The sequence below is a fragment of the Lathamus discolor genome, chromosome 13 (assembly GCF_037157495.1).
Source record: "Lathamus discolor isolate bLatDis1 chromosome 13, bLatDis1.hap1, whole genome shotgun sequence".
NCBI lineage: Eukaryota > Metazoa > Chordata > Aves > Psittaciformes > Psittacidae > Lathamus > Lathamus discolor.
Genome location: NC_088896.1, coordinates 7484436 through 7508521, shown reverse-complemented (window position 1 = coordinate 7508521; position 24086 = coordinate 7484436). Strand labels below are relative to the sequence as shown.

The window sequence follows — 24086 nt, the reverse complement described above, 5'->3', positions numbered from 1 at the left end:
CCCTTTAAAACATTAATCAGGTCTGTCATAGGGCAGAAAGACACAACCCAGTTTGACTGGCTACAGAAGTGTGGTAGCCCATTGCTTACCACACTATTAGAATGAAGAACCACTTTGGACTGGGAAATTTTCAGAGTTAACGAGGATATAAACACAATTAAAGCAATAGCTGCACTTTGTGTTCATTTTATCTTGACAGCTGTGCTTCAGCTGTGATTATACTTTCTGCGCTAGCAAATGTGCTGTCTGCCTTATAATGAACACTTCGCAATCAAACACCCCAATATAAGACTCAGCAATTAAATATTGGCAGAGAAAAAGACTGAGACCACCAAATCATAGATGGGTTCTAAAATACAGATATTAGTGAAATGTTAATAAGGCCCTGCAGTGTTTTTTGGTGACTAAGTAGGAAGAAAGAAACCGCACTATTTGGGCTAAAAGCAAAGGACCCAGAAGATGCACATCAGAACAATTCTCATGCAGTTAGTTAGCCAAAAACATAGGCCCCAGAGGATAAGTAGTAAAAATACACAAGCCTTCCCCCCAACAAATAATAATCATCATTCACCCAAAATGTTATTTTCACACTGAAATCCTGACCTCCAGCTCCAGTTTGACTGATGGTGCTGGAAAAGGGGACAGCTGATAAATTGAGCCATCACAATATTCCCAGCCTAGAGGTAATTCTCGGAGTATGTTGATCTGCTACAGCAACTGTCATGCTTCACCAACACTTTCCAGCATTTCTGGACAGGAGTCATGTTGAGAGCAAGGGGCTGTATGCAAAACTCCACTAAGATCTGAGATAGAAGCATCTTGAGACACTGACAGTGGAATAAGGGATTTAAAGAATCAGAGGTGTTAGAATAAACAAAGCCAGGATTCAATGTATGGCATTTAGGGACAGTGCAGATGTTCAGCTCTTATGAGTGATAGTGGTGGTAATTGGGACAGATCTTTATGGGGTCTCATTCCTACATACTGGAGCCAGATTACTCTGCTACAAGCATAGAACTATGTCCCATGGAAAGCTTTACATTCAGGACCTTTGTTCCACTACAAAACACGAGTTGCCGACTCAGCTGCTGTGAAGGAGTCACTACATGGACAGGCTGGACCAAAACCAGTTTACGGTGATTAGCATGAGGAGGATCAGTGTAAACCATTCACCTCCTTTGTTAATTCATCCTGCCAGTGTGGGTATGCTTAGGTATTAAAATCTAATTCGCTAACATGAGCACTGCAGCCTTCCTCAGCTGTTATAGTCTATTGTCCCTAGCCCAAGAGGCAAATAAACCCTTTTCAAATAAATTTCAATTAGCCAGGCTTTCCTATTGTTAAAGATCAAGGAAAAACCCTGGAGAACCCCATTAACATGCAAATGAGTAGGTACACAAACAGTTCCTATGTGAGCCTGTATCAGCAGAAACACAATTAATTCTAAATACAGATACATCCAATGAGATTAACATTGGACAGCTTTGTAACAGGCTCTTGTAACCTACTAATTTATACCCACCGCTACCGCTGAGCCTCCCCGAGAGGCAGAAAAGCCTCCCTGTATCTTTGCTGCCAAAAAAGTCAAATCCCTGTGGGTAACTCTCACCAGATCTCATGCTGTAAATCCTAATGGAGAAACAGTTCTGCAAACTGCACCAAGATGCAGCTATAGGATTGCAGAAATGGGGTTGAGCCCATTTAGCTGGTATGGTGAAATCGACCCGGTGCTTTGTTTCCGTTGGGATTATTCCCGTACTGAATGCCAAAAGAATCCAAGTTCTTGACTGCATTTTGACAGAACAGCATGAATAAGCTCCCCCATACACTTTGTACAGCCAAACTACCATGAAACAGTTCTCATTAGAAACCATTCAGGTCTTTAAATAAATTGTTGCTCATGATTGCTTGACTCTAACCTTTCCACCATGATGTGTGAGCACTTGTTATTTTATCTAGTGGGAAGCGTGTTATCTAGTGGCAGGGAGTTGGAAGCAGATGATCTTTGAGGTCCCTTCCAGCCCAAACCATTCTGTGATTCTATGAGAACTATGAAATTTAGACACTACAGCTTTCTAAAAGTATATTTTATAATACATTTTCCAGAGGCTTTGGCTTCTGTAACTCAGGCACAGGTGTAATGCTTATTCAGACAGAAGGAGTATTCTGCTGCTGAATGTGAGTCACACAGCATATGTTTAAGATTTTGAATAGCACAATATAGACTAAACATTAAAACAAAAACACTGTATCAACTGAAAAAAATAGACTATGAACTGGATTACAAATGAAAAGTTTCAGTCTCTATTTTCTCAGCTCTAAAATGATGTCAAGTCTTCATTCCTCTCTCCCCCTTCTTTTCAGGCACTTTGACAAGGAACTGAATTGTGTTGTAAAACACAGTTTCAGAACACAGTAGAGAGCTTTGATATTGAGATATATTGGCTCCCATAGAGCCCAGATATCTATATAGCCAGCAGACAGTGTTAACTCTTGTTAACAGGCCTGTTTAAGATAACTGTAGTATGCCATTCTAACAGATGATGTGTCTCTTACATCCACTGCAAACACAATGTGATAACAGGAGCGCTGATCAAAATGTGTAGTTCATTTGCAAATGAGCTACCCATAAATTGTTTGTGCCACAGGCAGATGTCCACCACGCGACAGTGCTCACTGAACACAGTATGATCTTAAACTGAAGGGCATTCTGCTAGTCTATATCATAGAGAGAGACTATCTGAGGAGTCTCCTGACATTCCTGATGTCCCTGCAAAGACCTGCAGGATAAAGGCACTGATGGTCTCATAAGTCCTCAGAACAGTTTGTCAAAGCAAACCTTTCTAGAGCAGTAGCAAAGTTTTACCTCCCCAGAGAAATGGAAAAATAAAAAGAAACTGCTTCCCTTTAAAAGTAACAACATAAACCAGCACCAATCCTTCCAGTTTAATCCAGTAGCTTGACGCAACTTTTTGACTGGAGGGTGGGAAGGGAAAGGAATTGAGAAATAGAAGACATTTGGTGTAGTTGCATCCATAGTAGCAGCATGCTGATAGTACCAATACCCCTGGGCCAGTAGATTCAGTAAATGTTAAGAAATGGGAATAACCAATCTATATTCAGTGGAATTGCTTTGTAAAGACTATGCTTGTACTACTACTGGAGGTATTCTAGGTTGAAATTATTCTTCTGAACACATACAGAAATGTGCAATAACAGAAATGGCCCTATACAAAAGGTAGAACAACTTCTGAATAAAGGCCAGAGAACTTGGTGCAAGTGTTTTAGTTTAGAAAGATACTTGTAGCAATAAAGGACCAACGGAAATGAACTACGGACTTCTAAGAGACTGCAACACATTTCTGGGCCAGGTTGGATGAAGCCTTGGGTGGGATGGTTTAGTGTGAGGTGTCCCTGCCCATGGCAGGGGGGTTGGAACTGGATGATCTTAAGGTCCTTTCCAACCCTGACTGTTCTATGATTCTATGATTCTAACAGAGGCCCATCTAGCCCTCAGCTCCTGGGAATCCTGATTCTGTAGAAACTTCTCAGTTTGCTCAACCGTAACAGGAATTTGTAGCCTCAGCCTGTGCTAATATTCCCCTTGCAACAGGTAAGGAGCATTACACTACAATTCAGGGAGATGTTTCAGAGATGTCCAGGTATGTTACTACCACTACAGGGGGTCATTAAGGGGTAATTTGAAATTCTTTTCAAGAATGGAGTTCTGTTACTGTATGGACAGTACAAATACCAAACAACAGCAAACTGGCAGATTTCCTCCTAACAGCTTTTTAACCAGATCAGTGCTTAAGGAGAGACTCGGGCAAGCTCAATAACACTGAATCTTGCACAAGCCTAAATACGTACCTTTATTTTGCCACCATTAATAAACATGACAAATTGAGCTGAATGCTCTGCTGCCCAATTCTCTTGATTCCTAGACTTAGACTGTGAAGTGTAAATGGTTTTGAATGCATAAGTAGGTAAGTGTGGATCATTCTAGCATGCTGCTGTTGGTAGCAATAATACCTTAGCATGTCCAGATGGGTGCTCTCTACCTCAGTTCCCAGGTCCCCCAGTTGTCCAGCTTCCACAAAAACATGTTCATGTCCTCCAGGCTGGAACAAACACCACTTTGTTCAGAAATAAATGTGAATGCACACGACAGGCTCTCCCATGAAGCAATATGGGACAACACCACGACAGATTTGCAGGGTTTGGGGTTTTTTCTTGTTTCTTTTGCCCTAAATGATTCTTCAAGAACTATCCTAGTTATTGTAACCCAAAAGTCAGCCTACACAAACTACTTTGAGTATTGCTTTTGAGCTCCATGAGCTATCTCCACGTGAACACATACGGAATCTGTAGGCATACCATCATAGGCTGATTGCAAAACAACACCTGAAACTGTCACTGGGGGCTTGGATAAGCTCTGTTAGCCAAAATAGTGTTAAACGCAACAGAAGAGCCATAAGATGGGTCTCTGCTTTCCAGTAACACCTCTGTATCAAATAGGACAAGTTTGTTCTTTGGGAATTGAAATTCCCTGCTGGACAGAAGGATAGCACACTTGAGACTTACTTTCACAATTTAAGAGGCACATCCATCTCTAACTAACCCAACTGCACAAGGATATATTTCTTTCCTGGTGCTGAAGGTCTCAGAATAATGGTCCATTATCGAGATACATTGAGAGAATTACTCACTAAGTGCTCTAGGAAGGGAGTGGTCCTGATAGCTGGAGCAAGACACAAAATTGATGGTCTGGGGTGTGTGAGGGGGGCGTGTGTGTTTAGTCTGCAAATTGCAATATATAAAGAAGAAAAGGTCTTTATTCTGATTTTTGGAACCTAAAATGAAGATTAGATAGAAAAATCCTACCTGGGAATTTGAGTATCTAAACACTGGAAAGAAATCATCTATTGCAGCTCAAAATTCCACATTTCCATAGAACATCTTTATAGGCTCACTCAGGAGCCTCAGTTTTACTTCCATTACCTTCTAATCTTCCTTTCACGATTTATATGTATAATTTAACTGGTAATTTGCATCTATGCTCTAAAAACCATTTGTGAAAGGGTTTTGAATTGCTTTATACATGATTAAACTATTTCAAAACAACAACCTGAACACTTCACCTCACCCAACAATATATAAAATTGATTCAGCTGTTGGGATTTTCTTCAGGATCGTTTGTATTTGAGGTTTGGGGTTTTGCTTTTGTGGGAGTTTGTGATTTTTGGTTTTGAGGTTTTTTTTGGGGGGGGGGGGCAGCGGAGGGCACTTTTGTTGGGGGTTTTGTGGGTTTTTTTTTTTTTTTTGTCGCTGTTGGCAAGAAATACATTATAAACTTAAATTTAAAGCAGATTCATATTTACTTATCCAGGCAGAATTTCTGATAGCTTTGAATCTTCAGAGATAGCAGAATTTTGTAGTTGGGTATTCTTTATACTCATTGCTATATAATGATTCATCATAATACAGAAGGAAATGATTGTAACGATTTGGGGGTATTTTACAAGAAACAGAATCATAGAATCCCAGAGTGGTTTGGGTTGGAAGGGACCTTAAAGCTCATCCAGTTCCAACCCCCTGCCAGAAGCAGGGACACCTTCCACTAGAGCAGGTTGCTTCAAGCTCCATCCAGCCTGGCCTTGAACACTGCCAGGGATGGGGCAGCCACAGCTTCTCTGGGCTCCCTGTACCAGTGTCTCACCACCCTCACAGTAGATATTCCTTGTCCTTTGCACAGGTAATTTCCATGTGATGAGCTATTCTTATTATGATGGGGTCAACATGAAGGAAGCAGTGTACAGATGCACTCTCTCCCCAGAGATGTAGCGCATGTCAAAATTATCGTGCCGAGACTTGCACTGGCTTTTCAAGCTGCTTGAATCAAACTTCATGAGGTCTAAAATACATGCAGAGTTCAATTCCATTATTTCCCCTATTTGACTGCACAAATAATAGCCAGTCACACTACTAAATAAATATAGGTATAGCCTATATATAGGAAACACAGGAAAAGCTTACACCTCATCACTGTGTAACATGCTGCTCTTTGGTTAAGAACATCTTCCCTCTGTCACATACTTTCCTAGAAACTGCTGTCACTGGACACCATTTGCTGGGATTAGGCAGTGGAGAAGCTGTTTGTGCAGCAGGTTATAACTTGCCTATGTGGACTCTAAACAAGACCATAATAGGACTGGAGACTGCACCACTACTTTGCTTCTCCCCAGAAATTCCCCTGTTGTAAAAACATACCTACAGCATCTGAGAAAGGGATTCTTCCCCTGTGAGCTGGTTACTCTTATGGAAAGCTATGTCTGTTCACTTATTTGGATTCATATTACAGAAAATATTGCTGCAAGCAACTTCAGCATCCCTGCAGAGCATGCTTTGCTCTGACTCTACAAAGTAAGAAAACAAACATCATTCCCATTTATCAGCCAGAACACTCCAACAGGCTGGATCACTTTCTAGGGCTAGATCATCATTTAGTTTGTCACTGCTCTTTTGACTTCAACAAATTGATGGTAAGATAACATTTAGTCTGGCCTTCAATGGCCCTGAAAACAGTAATGGGTCACACATACCTATCACCGCATTAATCAAATGCTTAGATTTCAAAAAATGGAGTCACTATACTGCAGAAATAAACTCCATTGTGGAGAGAATTTAGAGGATGTATGCACTTTCTAGCACATGCAGTTTTGATATCACAATGTATACACTTCCATGGGATTGCAGCAAAATGCTGGCTTTCCAGTTAGATGAATAGCCTAAGAACCTCTGAAATGCAGCAAACCACTGGAGTATCCAGCTGCAAGCAGTTACCCTGTACAAACTATGTAAGAGAGGGGTGTGGGAGAAGTAAGCAGGCTCATTCAATCTAATTTCTAATGCAATGGGAGCTCAAGTAATGACAAAAATAAGAGGACAGGGATTTTTTAGGTCACAACAGTTAAATTGATACAGAAAAAGAGCAGAACATGGACTTGGAGACCAAGAATTACTTTAAAGAAAACACACAAATAATGAAAGCAAGTTTTTATTAGAGAAAAGTTTTAAGTAGAGCACATACAGACTGTACGTGTCTCTAGTTTAAAAGCTGGTAAAACATATCTGTAGAAAGCTTGTAGGAGTGTCTCTGAAATGCAAAACTCCAGGTAAATGAAAAGGGAAGATCTCATTAGCTACAAGGATCATGCCCTACTGAGTATATCCAGAGCTTTAAAAATTACCTTTGGTAGAAGTAATATAGTTTGAGTGACTTGGGTTTTCATTAAGCAGGAGCTTTACTGTGCTATTCCAGCAATATAAAGGCTTTAGAAGTAGCAAGGAACCATGTCACATTTTGGAGAATCTCCTCCAGCTTCACTCTTCCGTAATTAGGAAGAAAAACCCAAGCTAAAAATAAAGGGTATTCCAGAATACCTAGAGCTGCTTTATTACATGAACCAGCCAATTCCACAGAAAGAAGGGAAATGTATTTGGAGCATTTACAATGTAAATGTTACAATAGCATTTTAGCAGGGATCACAGACATGCTTGTGGAATAGTTTTCAGGAGCATCAGGCTGTTTTTTAACATCACATAAAATAGTATTATAATTGCCACAACAAAAAGACAATCCATCAGTTACTAGAAAACCTTTGCAAGTTATAAGATCTGGGTTTGAATCCCCATTGTGCTCAACTTGCCTGCACAACTTCAAAGTCATTTAACGCCTGTGCTGCAGCTTCCCAATTGTAAAGGTTTTCCTACATTGCATCAGAAACAGGCTTTATAAAAAGCATGTATTATCTGTGAGAGATAGACGAAGACTATAAGCACTTCCTTATAGAAAGGACGGCATTGTGCCAGGCACTGTAGGTTGCTGATGGTTTTGCATTCTCCCTCCAGTTCCCTCTGTGATGTCTCATCATCATGTGCTTGGCAGCTGTAAACACAACTTGGGGCTTCCTCCACTTCTAGTCTGACAAAACTGCACTGACCTGTCACGTATTCTGCATCTGGGTTTTGGGGGGGTTTGCCTTTTAGTTTGGGTATTCATGATCTAACTGAACAGCAACACAGAGCATCTGATTGATGGTTTCATATTTAATTGCATCATTATGGTTTCAGTTACAGCTATAACAGCATTGAAAGTTCCTGGGTTTGGTAAAACTCCTTCCTAGGGAACATTTGAAAAATGTGTCCCTCTAAGAAAGCAACAGAACACTTTGCTTCATTCTAATTATTTCAGAGATGTGGTTTATTGAGCTCTGGTTGGGGAACCATAAAAATTACTGAGATAAGAACCAGGCTGTCAACTGAATGGAAATGCAGCTCTGGTGATTATTTATTTAAATCACTGTCAGAAACTTGACAATAATATTTCAAAAGACAATGTGCCTACAAGAGCAAGGAACATGCGGTTTAAGTCTAGGCTTCCCATTCACCAGCAACCCTAGGATTCCCAGACCTACAGGCAGGGCTGGGAATCCCGACTGTTTTGCCCTAGGCCATCGCCTCTCTTATGGAGATGGTGAGACAGAAGGGTGAAGCTGGTAGTAATCAGTGTTTGAAGAAGAACATTATACAGAGAGCAAGCTTCAGGATATCCAGGGAAAATCTGGACATCCAAAATGTTAACACACATTGGTGAACACTTGAAATCTCTGACTATGGCTTCAGTACCAGTCTGGGATGTTTGATCAGGATTTGAGACCTATTTCTTTAGGTCAGACTGCCTTCCCTTTGTCTAGTGATTTATTCCAGCAGCATGCTGTAAGCACCTACTTTCAAACTTGTGCCATAGCCTTCCTTTACAATCCTTCCAACAGTGACATTTGAGATATATTATAATTACTGCATTGCTACTGCAATCAACGGGATATTAATGGCTTCTATTAATATAATGGACTCCAAACAACACAGGCTTTTTATTTTTTGTTATGGCAATACAACATGTTGTGCTACCGCCTTCAGAGGACGCACCAAGCAAGCACAAACTGCATCAGTCAATAACAGTGTTCTTCATGAGGAGCTCTGCTTTCCAGCAGTAACTCAGGTGCTGTGTCCTTCAGGGATTCTAGGCGTAATCTTTGTACCAGTGTAGAAGAAATACGGAAGGTCGGAAGCGCTTAGTAACCGTGGGAGAGTTAGCGACTGCTCAGTGGCTAGGAAAGAATTAGCCTTGCCAGAGATTTCCAAGGAAATCCTGATGTGTTACGGGACCTATTTTACATCCTGCCTGCTAAAAGGATTATACCATCTATCAGAGTTGGCTGCACTACAAACTTCCTTTTATCATACACACACCAAAGATCAGGTGAGAGGTTTCATAAAACACTAAATGGAACAAAATGCTGAAGAAACAGAGCTATAATTACCTCTGCAGCTTTTTTCCTTGCCTAGCAGGAAGTCTTTTCATTACACATGGTCTTTGCATTTAGAAGGCACCCGAGTTCTCCCTTGAATGATGTTAGATAAAGCAAACAAAGATTCACAGGTTTAATGTGCAAAAAAGAGACAATGCTTTCTCACCAAATCCTGCTTGTTTGTTACCCTAAAACAACAGGGTTGAGAGGCAACAGAAAACCTGAGTCTGAGAAATGGATGCTTTCTGTCCCTCACGGAGAGGGTAGACCAGTTCTGTACTTGGAGGAAACTGGCATAATTCCTTTCTAGTCGACCAATTAAAGAAGGAGAGCTCAAGTCCCAGAGGCTCTGATTATTTTATACTGTGCTACTGGAGACATTTCGGTCACCACGGGATAAAGTAACCATGATGCATGTCCTTGTAGATGTATTAATAGTGAAACACTAGTACTACAATTTAATAGGATTAGCTGAAATTGCTGTAACATGTTTTACAGACGGGGAAACTGGGACACGGGCAGACTTAATTTTAAGCAACTAAACCCATATTTTGGCACCAAAGCAACCTGATTTTCAGTAGTGCAGAACACTCAACTCCCACACTGCAAGGGGCTGTTTCCACTACCCATTTTTCCTGGGGGCAACCACACCTATTTAAAGCCATACACACTGAGAGGAAATTCAACACCTAACAGCAGGATCTCAAGGCCAGAGCCAGAGCCCAAGCCCGTGTACATCAAAAGAGATAATCTCACTAAGGTTATGTACCTTCTTTGCAAAGAATTCCTATGGCTGCTTTATATAATCCTACATGATTTGTCCTGTCCTTGATACTGGATTTTTCCCCCTCTCTCTTCTCTACTGGAGCATCTTTCTCCCCACTTCCTTCAAATACCATGAACAAATGTACTTTCCTTCTCTAAACTGCATTTGCTCTGTTGGAGCCAGTGTTGCTCCAGTGTAAAATTCATCTTCCTGCTGTGAGATGCTGTTCTTATTTGGTTTTCCCTCTTCAAGTCATTTCTCTTCCTTAACTTCTTTACTTTTGCTCACTAGTGGTCAGGGCAGAAAGCAGCACCAGTTCTCAACCTTGCTAAAATAGCTCTAAACTGTTAAAAAAAAAAAAAAAAGGCAAAGAAGAACACAGACTAGTTTCTACAGTTACAAACCAAAAGCAAAGCAAGATGGTTCAGTACTATATAGCAAAGCTTACCATCCCCATTACATTATTCATTGTTCTGTCTGTAGTACCTTGAACCATCACAATTTGTGCCAGTTCATCAGTATTTTTTTTTCTTGCATTCTTATTCAGGAAACTGAAGATGAATCCTGGCTGTTCTCTCTCTGTGTGAACTCAAGGAGAGCTCACAACACTCTGCAGAGTAGGCAACAGCATCTGCATTATATTCTGCTCCCAACTAGTGTCTTTGCCCAGTTCTCTAGTATCCCTTTTCTCCATTTCAAGAGGCCAGATCAGCATTTTATTTCCCATGTACCACAGCCATTAAACCATATTTATTCTGCTGTAAAACTTCGATGTCACCCACCAGAACCAATTTGCCTCTGCAGCCCCATAAATGGCGAAAGGCAATGTTGCACCTTTCCTAGCTTAGCAGTCTCCAAGCTGTGTGCATCCATCACCTTTCACGGCACCTGACAGCTCCAGTCAAAAAGAGTTCCTCCCCCTGTCCTCTAGCAGGAGCCCTGCTGACCACTGGCGACCTGTCAGTAATTGGCTCATATGACAACGTGGATGTATCAAGAAAATAGTAATAAAAATATAATCCACAAGAACTGCTTTTTGTGCAAGGTTTTTACTAAAACTGAATGGCTGATGCAAGAAATTAAAATCAAGCCTTTTGTTTCCACAGGGTTAACTAGAATGAAATCTGACAGCTCCTTCACTTTAGAGGCTTTATATCCCAGCTGGTTAACAAATGTAGTAAATAAGCTTACAATTGCACTTTTTCTTGCTGCTGTCAACTCTAAGCTCCCTCAAGATAAAGAGGCAGTAGGTTAATTGTACATGCACCGCTTACCATTTCCACTTCCCTACCCAGTACTGTGGGGGAAAGAAGAGAGGAGGTGCTGGTCCAAGTCCCCCATCCCTCCGGCTTCTGCCAACATGACTCTCTTATGCTAGTGAAAACCCTGGGAGAACACAGGAGGGAACAGCATCCTCCAGAAACACACCACTGCTCTGCCCACTCACAGCAGTCAAGGTCCCCAAAGCTGCCAGTTCCAGATGGCTCAAAAGCACTGTCGCTCACATCCAAGCGACAAGCTGTAGAGCAGCCTGCCGAATCCTGACAATAGCTCTGCGTTATCAGCAACTCAGCTCTGATGTTTAGATGTATTTATAGTCATGAATACTACACATTATATAAACACACACTCTCCTGTCAAGCAGTTAGAACTAATCCTCCTACAAAGCAACAGTAGTGTTTCATGTAAATGTGTATAAAGCTAAATGACAATTTTTTACACATGTATAATAAGTATAGAGAAAAGAGTAAGTGGGATCCTTCCCTGCAAGTGGTAATTAACGAAATTATCACAGATAACCTGTCAAATAACGACAAAAGAAAACAAATAAACATTTACAACTTGGTGGTGATTATTTAAGGCACTCAACCACCTTGCATGGATGTCTATATTTGTGGAAAAGAGGTAGGAGTAAGGAACTATTCCAGTACACAAAGCCCCAAGTGCAGGAGCCAAGAGCTCCCTTTGGATTTTGCCTTTGCAACAGTGGAGAGAACAGATGTTCAAGGCTGTAGCCAAAGCAAAAACCATGAGGAGCCGCCAGAGATGAAAGGATTTAACATCAGAGCAGCCCAGTTTCCCCCAACCTTTCATAGTGAAGTGAGTGACCAACATCCTATCCAAATATGATTAACAAAGGACAGCCTTTAAAGCAAAGCATCCATGTCAACCACCAGAGCTAATTTTCATCCTGTAGACCCGTAACTCCATAAGGAGGAGAGTGTTGCATTTCTCCTAGTTTAGCAGTGTCCAAGCTATATATCTATCACCTTTCACAGCACACCAATTCAGGATGGTCACTCATCATCAGCACATGAAAAACAAATGGTTTTTTAGGACAACCATGAGGTGTCATGAAGTGATGCTACATTTAAGAGGCCTTTTTCCTTTCATGTGCTACTGCAGCACAACAGGAAAAACAAGATGTTGCACAAAGAGGAGACACCTTCCACAACAACTGGAAAATTACAGCTTTTACACTTGGGGCTCTACCCATAACTCAGAATCCATCCGCTCTCAGACCATGTATTATCTGTCCTTGAGCTCTGTCACTGCTCCCATATATCACTGAGGAGATGCCTTAAGCATGGTGACATCCTCAGCACTAAACACACATGCTTACACTTCAGCTCATGCCAAACTGCTTTGCTGAAAGAGGCAATACACAAGTAAATTAGTTTACAGTTTTAGCATGTGAAAAGCTGTTAAATTTCCCAAAAGCTGTGAAGAGCCTTGTCAGAGATGAACTGAGGGGAAAAAAAACCCTCTGAAGAACAAGAGCATTTCATTTAACAACTTCCACACACAAGGAACACATGCCTGTCATCCCCTCCTGAATCCTGCTTCTGTTTTGGTTTTAACATCAGAATTTACTATTGCTTTACAAAAACATTTACACAGCAAGAGATCATTGTAACAACAGGGCTTGAGAAAACATGTTAATATGTACGGTGAGCAGTTTGTGCATGCTAAGAAGTCAGCTTGAAGCACACTGAAGCTGCTTTAAGCTCTCCACAATGACAGACATGTACCCCAGCTATCCTTTTGGAAAACTGCCAGTTGTTATCCTACAAAATGGCTGCTCAGCCTTGAGTCAAGGGTTTTCCAAAGTGGGCTGCTGCTGCTCTAATCACAGCAGTCCCTATTAGCTTAAGTGGGGTGCTGTTACAGTTATGAAGAGAGCTTGGGCTCAAGGGCTGCTGCTTTATAGCACCTCACGTTGTGCACATTACCCAGATCTGCTAATAAAATAACAAGAAAAGGGCACTTGACATGAGTCAGTGCTTTCCTTCCTCACTGGAGAGATGCAGCTGAATAAATGCTACCTCATCCCTAAAAAAAGTACAAAAACCTTCTGCAAACTGAAGTGCAAAGTGGAAAAGAAGTTGGCTGAAGGCCACATAGCCCAGGCAGTGCTTCCAGAGTCTGGTTCTCTGATTTTCAGTTTGATACTGAAGTTTTGTTGGGACTTAAGTTTCTAATTTACTAAGTTGGTGACAGGAACAGCACCACCCAAAGGTCTTGATTATTCCATGCACTGATTTCCCAGCCCATTATCAACAAAGCAAATGCAACCACAGACATGCTTTCCTCCCCCTCTCTCTTCCACAGAGGATGCTGTCTTCAGAGTTTGTTCTTACAGGTTCAGAACCCCCTGGCTCCAACAATTACCATTTATCAAAGCATTTTTCTCCTATAGGATTTGAAGCAGACATCACTCCCTTTCCCTCCATAGCATAATCCTCCACTTCCACTTGCTTAAAAAGATGCAAAAAGGAAAGAGTCTTGATTTGGACCTTGATTTTTCAGTGTGCCTAATTAAGCAAATACTTCACTAAGTAAGGCTAGAATACAGCACTGGTTTGATAGCTAAATCAAGGACCCAATTACTAAAATATCACAGGATTTTTGATGTTGGAAGGGATCTCTAGAGGTCACCTTGACCTACACCCCTGCTCAAGCTGGGCCACCTAAAGCAGGCAGCCAGACCAGTCTGGAGTGCTTTGAGTATCTCTAAGGTTCCTATTAAGAACTTGAAGTTGCCTCCTCTTTGGAGTGAGCAATTCATATCAGATCCGCACAGATCTTGCTAGGTCATCTTTTATCTTCTCTCATATGAGAAAAGTAGTTTGAAAGTTAACATTAAAACTTCATTGGCAATGATTTCCTCCTAGAAAGAGTACAGCGTAAGCATCTAAAACTCCATCAAATAGGTGAAAGATGGCACAAACTACATATCTAAATGCACTGGGAAAACTCCAAATACTTTAAACCAGACTACTTCAGAATGAACACTGCCTCAGGATGTTTGCATCACACCACTCTGCTTCTGAAGTTGTGTTTTTATGGATTTTTCATTGCTTGCCTCAGCCTTGAGATGCTGTAAAGGAACTTGGTAGAAACTGAATTTTAAAAGCCTTTACAACTCTTCTCCTTAAAACTTCCACAAATCAAATCTTGTTAATCCTGGAACAGATTTATGTATAATTTATGTGAGCAAACTCAAGTCACATACACTGATTTCTATGCTTAAGGCCATAATAGTAACAGTATTACCTTAATTTGTAATCTAGTTACACAGAGTAACAATGAAGAAACGAAGCCTGGTGGCATCAGCCAGTACAGCTGCATGCAGTTCTTCGCATCCCTATCCATCAATCAAGTACCAGAGAGAACGAAGTTAATGCTTTCAGAATAAACCAAACATCACTGCCATAGCCCTCAGAGCCATCTCTACATAACAGTGGAGAAACTGTGTAGGTTGATTTGCAGCATGGTGTAGATATAAGCTGTTCAAAGAATTGATGGCTTTGTAGACACTGGAACCCCAACTTGCAAAATTCATCTAATATCTTGCCTGGATTTACCATGTCTTTAACAGGATTTCAAAGTTTTCTCCTTTATTAAAAAAACCCTTCAGAACAGCAAATTACAGATTACAAACTGGATACAAACAATGGAACAATTAATTTATGCTTAGATAGGGAGAATCCACACTACTGAAGTTATTCCCTTCCAATCTCAAACACCATTTGGGGTCCTCACTAATTCTAGTTCTATCATTGTAGTATCAAAAGTAGACTAATCCATACATTTGCACAGTGATATCTCAGAATACATATAGTTTCCATTAAATTCTAGCTCTAACATACCTGTAACGGCTGCAAAGCCTCTCTCAGACAGTGCAGCTTAGCTGGTTTAGGACCACACAGAATGGAAGAAATTAAGTTGTACACAGTGATAGGTTATAGTCAAAAAGCAGCCAATTCATCAACAGAAATACTATTAAGATAATAATATGCCATGTATAGCACAAGGAATTCCAGCACACTGCTTTGAGATACTATCACAAAATGGCTAGTACTGATTCAGCGGCACAGTTTAAATATTCAAAAGGGAGGATTATACATCCAATAGTCCAGGGACTGCATTTGCAAAATGGCCATTCACCACTGCAGAGATAGCACAGCAGGTTATCTGGCAGCAATGAATAACTGGATGCAAAGAAAGAGTTCTTCTGCAGTTAACTACGGCACATACTACAGCATTTACCAATTACTTACACAGGCCTCAGAAGCACCCTCCTCTCCACAGGCATAAAATCAAAAGTGCAGCAAAATAACTTACACTTGCAAAGGCAGATTAAAGCAGAGCTCATAAAAACTGTCTGTCAGAATCAAGATTTATGGACTTGGGCAAAGGCCACAAATCAATCTGGACTGCACAATGGAAAGGAGAGATTTGAAGGAATTGGAGAGGAAGATCATTAGTCTTGCATGTGCCAGGCTAGGGAAGTGCATGTGCTTCTGATTTACATTAGCAAAGTGATGGAGGCAAGAGCCACTGTCCACGCACCTCAGAAGGGCGGTCGCTAAACTCCATCTCCTGCTTCCAGAACTACTTAAGCATGTTAATGAGTTTTTTCATGTAAGCAGTTGTGTAAGGAGACCAGCAGTCCATTATTCCTCTGGTTCTCAAAAGAGCACTGTGCTCACCAAGGTGACAATGTCTCCACTAGATTGCTCTCCCACTGCATCCATCCCAAACAGCAGTCCCACTTAGACTTGAGGACCTTCAACTTCCTTCCTTCCACCTCAGTTTACTCCCTAATCTGCCAGGGAGGAGACACTGTGTGATAACACAGCTAAAGCAGGAAACCAAAAAGCAGTACCATACAGAAAAATGGCTGCAGAAAAGCTGCAACTGCAAAGTGATCAGGTTTTAAAAGATACAGAAAGCCCTTGAGGGCAAGCAAAGCAGGAGGCTTGTTTGCTGAACAAACTGCATGCTACAAGAGGTAAACCCAGGACATTACAGCACAGTAACTGACTTGTTTACCAAAAAGTTTTCCTTGAAAACCCTGGTATTTCCTCAAAGCACAGTGTATTCTTTCTGATACTTGTGGATCAGTGTATTTTCCATAGAGGTTTAACAACAGTCTGTGATATACAGCCTAAATGACAAATGACAAGGCAGAGATGACTTCATAACTCATTTATGATACATTATGGCCATTTTCATGCTACCATAGTTTGTAAAAGTATTAACAATAAATTAATGTTGATAGAAAGGTTGTGGGAATATTTGAGTGATCTCATTGTACTTATAATACACAGTAGTAGTAGTAACATGAGGCCAGCTGTCAATGTTTAATGTTTTAGCAACATATATTCTAAATTATAAATGGGTGACTATATATTCCATATAAAATATGCATAATGTTTCCAGATGCTAATCGTATGCTATAACTGGTTAAAAATCTATTAACAACAAAGTGACTCGAGAGAGAAAGTTTCCAGATACATTCAGGAGACAATTTCTAATTAAACAAGTAAGTTTTAAACTAAAGTAAATGCAATTGTATTGCCTTCTGATACACAGCAATTGTTTTATAAGTCTTTCATCCTAAGCAGCATGCAGATAGCGAGTACTCTAAATGCAGGATTTTGAAAGAACACTGCATAGGAGAAACTTTCCAATTGTTTGCTGCTGAGCAACTTCTTAATTCCAAACATCTATTTTTAAAGACAAAATATCTTTTTCCTAATAAATATTTTAATATAAGACAACATCATGATTTTTGTAGAATCTTTGTAGGGCAATATCACATCTCCTTCCAAATATGCAGGAATTGGTAAAAGCCTGTTCTATTTACAAGAAAATTCCTATAATAAATGAAAATCTCTGCATTATCATCACTGGCTCTGAGGGTATTTGGTATATATAGGTGTATACATATAAAGAGAAAAGATCAATATCTAAAAGGTGATTAAGTCAGAAATACTACCTTAAATTTTTCCCTTATGTGTCAATAAAGAAGAGAAGTCAAGATCTTCACAGCTGGTAAAACTGCAGTCATCCTCAAGTTCACCACAGCTAATGCTTGTGGCCTTTAACGCAAATGTGACATAAAAAATGTGCATAAAAAGACACACCATACATTCCCTTTACTTACATTAATCACAATTTTCTAGCATTCCGGGGCTGTGGAACTACACAATTATTGCTGGCCTAGCTAGCTGAGAAACAAAAAGAAGTTACTATTGCTGACACGGAGACCAAGTCACATGTTTATTCCCCCAAAATTAGTTTTCTTTAGGGAATATTATTGTTCTGAACAATAAATGAGCTAAGAATAAGGGAGAATATTTTATTTCTCTAATGAGGAACATGAATACACACACCTGTGCAGAGTTCTCTCCAAGCCCTCACAACAAATAGACTTGCTATTCAAAACAGAGCCTGAGTCCCTTTATAGCTCATTATCATATCTTACTTCATAATAATTCAAGCCTGTTACAGCAGTGCACTGATTTGACTCTTTCAAAATCATTTTCATTGCCCTCTGTAAAGCTCCAGTCTATAGTCCATGGTTAGTAAATACTACACAACACAAGCGTATAGTTGTCAAGCCCATCCATTTGGCTCAGTTTGGACTGTCAGCACCAGAAGGAAATCACTCAAGAGGCCCAAAGCCTTTGTAAAGTTTTGATTATTTCATGGGGTAAGTTTATTCTCAAGGATGCTTTTTTTCTGCCTGCTCTCTAATGGCACTGTTACCTAGAGGGGGACAAACCTTTGCAATAATTGGACTCACTTCATAGGACAGAACCTAAATATATGCAGCAATGGGGAAATTGTTTGCAAGCATAAAATTTCATTCCAATCTGATCTATCATTTGTACACTTACTCCAAATTTCAATTAACCTACTGCCTGCAACAGTATTACACAGGTACACAGGACTAAGCACATGGGTAATTGTTTGCAAGATCAGGTCAGTGATTCATCTACAATATTAAGCTGTTCCAAATTGAAAAGCTTGTGTGCGTGTGTGTATCAATTCCAAGGGCTCACACCTCTCTATATACAATTATCATCTATGCCTCCCAGTTTGTCTTCACTTATTCAGTGGAGAACATACATATTTACATAATTTAAATGAAACCTAATGTACCTTTCACATCAAAACTGTATCAGCTCTGCATCCTCCCATCTGGATTAGAGCAGGCGAATCCATTCATGTTCTATTTATGTGAAACCTGCTCAGGAAAATGACAAGAAGAGAATCAAAAGGGGAAGGAATGACACTAAAGGAACAGTTTGCACCTGGTCCCTCCCCCTCAAAAAAGCCATCTCTGAATTACTCTGGTTGAGACCAGCACCATTTTATTTTGCTTGCCCTTTTGTCCTTAATTTTAAACCTGGATATGGCGAAAGAAATCCCCCAAAAACTCAAAAATTAAAGTTATTGTCTCAAAAAGGGCAATGTTTCCTGACACTTACTTTCCTGACCCTCTTTGTACGTAATCCAGGTTGCATGAAGCATTCCTCTGTAAAACACATTTATCGATTCCTATAGAGTAGCACTGAACAATTCCTGGGCAGAAGGACTTAAGCAAATTCCAGATCACTAAGGTTAAGGGGGAAAAAAAAAGAAAAAAAAAAACAAGATTTTGACTACTGATATATTAGCAGACATTGGGTTTCAGATTTACTCTGTAGGGCCACTGCAGTAGATAATCAGCAATTGTTAATTTTCATTAACACACCAATTATAAGAATACTAAAAGCCGCCTCCTCCTGAAAGAAACAAACCACCACAGATGAGGACAGTGTTCAGGCTGCTGATATACCTGCTCTGGTCATGTAATTGCACTCCCTTTTACAAAATTGTGTGATTTTTTCAGCACCCCAAACACCTTACCAGGTTGCTGAAGAAAGAAGTAAGTGCCCTCTGCACCTATGACATGCACCATACAACAAACCCATTCCAGTCTGCATTTCCTGAGCATCATAAGCCTTCTCCTAACAACGCATCACAAAGTTTAACTGTAATTTTTAATGTGGTCTGAGAGCATAAGGCCAAACATATGCAGTTGCTTATGGTTTATTATTAAACACAGTGATCCTCATGTACTGAACAGTTTATTCAGAAATTAGAGAGCAGTAAACAAACCCTGTTACTGCTTATTGCACTCTTAATTCCCAAACTGGTGAGAGGATTTCAGTCTAATTTCAGCATACATTTATTGCATGTTTCACTGTTTATCTAAACAAAACTGGGAATCATTTGCTTCTTAATTAACAACAAGAAAATAAATACCCAAATGGGATGACCATAAAAAAAAAAAAATCTCTCCAGCAGCTCCAGAAGCATACCTAACATTTCTTGATAAGTAACTCCCCCATTACATCAGCATCCAGCTGGCAATCCAACCACATTCAGTTTTCCACGCCTCATGCTTTCCTTCAGAGGACAGCAGGGCACTTTCTCAAGTCTACTGTAAGTTTCTGTATGTGACCTTCTGCAGCATGAACAGAACTCAAAGCAGATGGTGATAAAGTCACACAGAACATTAAAGGTTCACTCTGACCTGGAGGTCAATCTTGTTTTCAATATTTACTTCAGCTTCTCACGAAAAACCCATCCACTTCTCACAGGAGCTAATGGAACTCTTTCAGCTTATTTCCACTGAGTCCGGATTTATCGTCAGTTTACTTGATTGCCACAACACATAGCAAAAAAGGACCACAGCATGCTGTAGTTTTTTAATGATCCTCATTAAACATCAAAAAGAAGATATGAAGCAATGATACGTCTTTTGGTGGTGCATGTTCACCCTATACAAGTGCTAGATGGTCTTTTAAGACATATTCACCACTGCTGTAATAGGATCCCTGAAGCAGCTGAATACCAAGCCATCTGGCTACCTGGAAATATAATATTCCCCCCAAAGAAAACACACAAAACCAACCACACCAACCATTTGACTATAGAACAAATGGTTGGAGAAGAACAGATGAAGATGACCTTCAAGAAAACGTCTTCTAAAATGCTCTTCGGTGTTGATGACATTATCTGCAGTTCTGAGAGTATCTTCAACCCAAATCCTTCCCACCTAATGAGAGGGATGGAAATATTCCACACTTTACAACTAAAGAAAGCTTTGCCAATGGACAAGTGCTTAAGTTTCCAGGTCTACCAAGGTTATTGGATTTACAGCGAGGCTCAGCAGGGTAAAACTGATAAATAAACTAAATTAGATTAAATGCTTGGACTTCCTATGTTTTGAAAAGAAAATATAATTAATTTAGAAAAAATATATTACAAAGTAAGCGGCAGACCCTGGGCACAGCCCCAGCAGAAACTGCTGAAGCTGAACTTTTGAATCCTTACATTTCTGCACAAGTGGAATCATTTCACATTTGGAAGTATCCGCTAGCTTCTGGGAAACCAGATGAACTGCAAAGTCCCGGTTCCAGGATCAAAACCAGTCTGATGTTACAGTATGTGCTTTTTATTCTCTATCCCTAGCTGTTCAGTGCAGATAAAGTTCACAAACTGGAAACTTTATGACACTTTATTGATGTTGATGCTCTGGATAACTTCAAAACTGATAAGAAGGTTCCTTTTCCTATAACCATTATTACTCATATTTCTTCTGTAGCACCTAAAGACCAAGCCAGAGTGATGTCAGCTTGTGTCAGGCACTGTACACACAGAGTAATACAAGTCTCTGAGCCAAGAAGGTTATAAATTACACAGACACAGCCTCTGCTTGAAGTGGCAAAATACACAGAGCAAATACCCTACAAGTGTCATATAGTATCTGCTACGTCTTCTCAAGAAAAAAGGCTGGATACTAGGAGCATATAAGTTAAAGACAGGGAAGGGAAGTTAGAGAAGTGGGCAAGATTCTTGTCTGATGGATTACAGGACACAAATGGAAAGGGAGATTGCATGCAAGACAGTGTAGTGTAAGGACAGAAAATCCAGACAAAGCCACAAGAAGGTTTCCAAGCACCAAGAAAAACTGTTTACTAGTTTCAGTTCTCTCCATCTTCCTTGTCAAGGTCACCCAGGGAATTAATGCACAGATCCAGGTGCTCCTGCACAGTCCGGGACTGAGGCAAGAATACTGACTGCCAGTAAACCACTGCTATTACAGTAATTTTTTGTGCAGCTAACACTGACATTAAGCTAGCTTACATGTTGCTATGATGGCTTTCTTACTCCAGTTCAGCTCTTGCTCTCTCTAGATGCAAAATTTATGTTTTTTCAGAGTTCTCAGAACTAAATGAAAATTAGTATCATCAATGTAAAAAAAATGAAATTATCTCAACTTTCAATATTTAAGCAGCCCTGCAGAGTCTTTGACCAGATGCCTCAAATTAGACTTAAAATTAACTTTTTTTAACTCCACACTTGGATCAGTTCCATTCCAATTCTGAGTATTAACAACAGCTCCTTATTTTAGCTGGTGGAAATCCAATGAATCTACCAACATACCATGAAAGAAATTGCACTGTGTGATTCCTTTGCCTGTCTGGCAAGCTCCATAGATGCTTCCCACTTCCGGGCAATCATCCCAACAAGACTTCTGACCACCTAAGATTATTTTCTGTGTGAACTTGCAGATTCCCTTACAGAACAAATAGCTAAAATTTCTTAGAATAAACCTAAACCAAACAAATGGATATAAGGAGGAAATTCTTTCCTGTTAGGGTGGCGAGACACTGGAATGGGTTGCCCAGGGAGGTTGTGAGTGCTGCATCCCTGGCAGTGTTCAAGGCCAGGTTGGATGAAGCCTTGTGTGGGATGGTTTAGTGAGAGGTGTCCCTGTCCATGGCAGGGGGGTTGGAACTGGATGGTCTTGAGGTCCCTTCCAACCCAAACCATTCTATGATTCTATGAAATGTTGCACTTCGGAGCTTATTCTCTGTTCTCATACTATCAAAGGACAGTGCCAACAGAAAGCATTCATCTCCACCAGACAAACAGAGAGGCTGGGCAACACTAGAACTACTAAATGGAATAACCCCTGAAGCTTTTGATTTCCAGATACTAAGTCCCCTTGCTTGTCTTACATGGTAAGTTATTCACCCACAGAAAAAGGAAAATCATGCTCTGGATAACAATAGTACCAAAGCTACCATTATTTAAATACAAATTCTCAATGAGCTTTAATTTTGACACTCACTGCATTCAGGGTTGAACAGCAACCACCATGCCACAGGCTACTTTGACTACTGTAAACGGGTCAGCAACAGACAAATATCCCTAGAGTACAAAGCAAAGAACTGCAGTGGCTTAGGCTTCAACAGCTCCTTTGCTACTCATTTAAGTAGCTTCATAGTCACTCTTTAAAACCCCTTAATCCTCCTTCCTTCCCTTTACCATGCAACATAACAAAATGTGTTCTTCTGGGTACAGTGCCAAGGTCCACATTTCCCCAGTAATTGGTCATTCCTCACCCCTAACTGCTTGCTTTCCTTTACATGGCTAAAGCCAAGGAGGTTTTCATGCCCTTCATAATGTAGTTCCTGACCCCACACAAATCTCCCTTTCACCAGTACTGATCAATACAACACTAAAGTTGTCACAGCTCATGTATTTGTGCAAACCTGCTGCTGACCTCTTTGCTATTCCATTCCCCTTTGCTCTAAGAACAGTTCCCTTAAATCAATTATTTATCAGGTCCACAGGGACTTCAGTAATAAGTGCAATGAGATTTGTGGCTTCTGGGCCAAAATGAAATCCCATAACACATAAAAAGTTTTCTGTTCATACCTCAGTTTTCAATTTCTTTTGAAGTCCCTACAAAACAGCCAAACCCTTGAGTGAACTAAGATTTAATAGCTCTTTGTCAGCACTTACTGAAATCATCCTATACACAATGAGAAAAACAGTGCTAAAGGCAAGAAGATGACATTGCCTTCTCCCTAAAGTGCCAAGCCAGCTAAGCTCTCAGATCTTTATTTCCAGCCATCTGCAACACCTCTCTGCTGTATCGTGATATTCAGCTCCACAAGAATCCTCACCCACACTTTGTTTCTAATGTGTTGTCTCAGATGCTGTGAGTTCATCCCCAGAAACAGTTTCAGTTATCCACACTGGACAAAATACTTTATGTTTTCTTCTTTAGAAATGTTAGCAGATCTCAACTTTTTTTTGCACAGAAAAATGATTCAACAGAGATAAACTTCTACATTGGGAATGAGGAGGCTTTTAAAAGAGTCAAGATAGCATGCCAGATTCCCCGCTGTATTCTTCCATTTCAGCCTGGTTGCAATAGCAGAGAAAAAGAGTCTCAGTGGCGAATTAGAAGTCTTATCCCTACAACACCTATGTGAGAAATGTATTCTTATCAAAGTCTCTTTGGCACTGCTGTACTAGCTTTGAGCAACCTTCAGGTATAAACTATACCATTAGTCAACGGGTTGTCTACATTAAATAACCATAAACAATTCAGCAGCACAGAAAACTAAAGTCCCAATACTGTGTAGTGAAGGAACAAACCTCCCTCAGCTAGATCAAGAGCTTTTATACGTTAAGAATTACAATAGGGAGTCTGGTTGGGGTAGAAAAAACCCCACCAAAAAAGCCCTCAAAATGCAACTCCCACAGGAGTCCCATCCTGATTTTTTTTCTTGAAACATGGAGTT

General features: G+C 40.3%; 2 long non-coding RNA genes across 4 annotated transcripts in view; both read right to left on the bottom strand.

Moving 5' to 3' along the window:
- The window catches only part of LOC136021578 (uncharacterized), a 465479-nt gene that overhangs the window by 405195 nt on the left and 36198 nt on the right, over positions 1 to 24086 (bottom strand). The gene's annotated exons all lie outside the window — the stretch shown is intronic.
- On the bottom strand, positions 17400 to 19040 carry LOC136021580 (uncharacterized). Its single transcript, XR_010615833.1, has 3 exons — positions 18924 to 19040; positions 18595 to 18679; positions 17400 to 17528 (listed from the first exon to the last, which is right to left on the bottom strand). It is a non-coding gene; the product is annotated as an uncharacterized LOC136021580 (long non-coding RNA).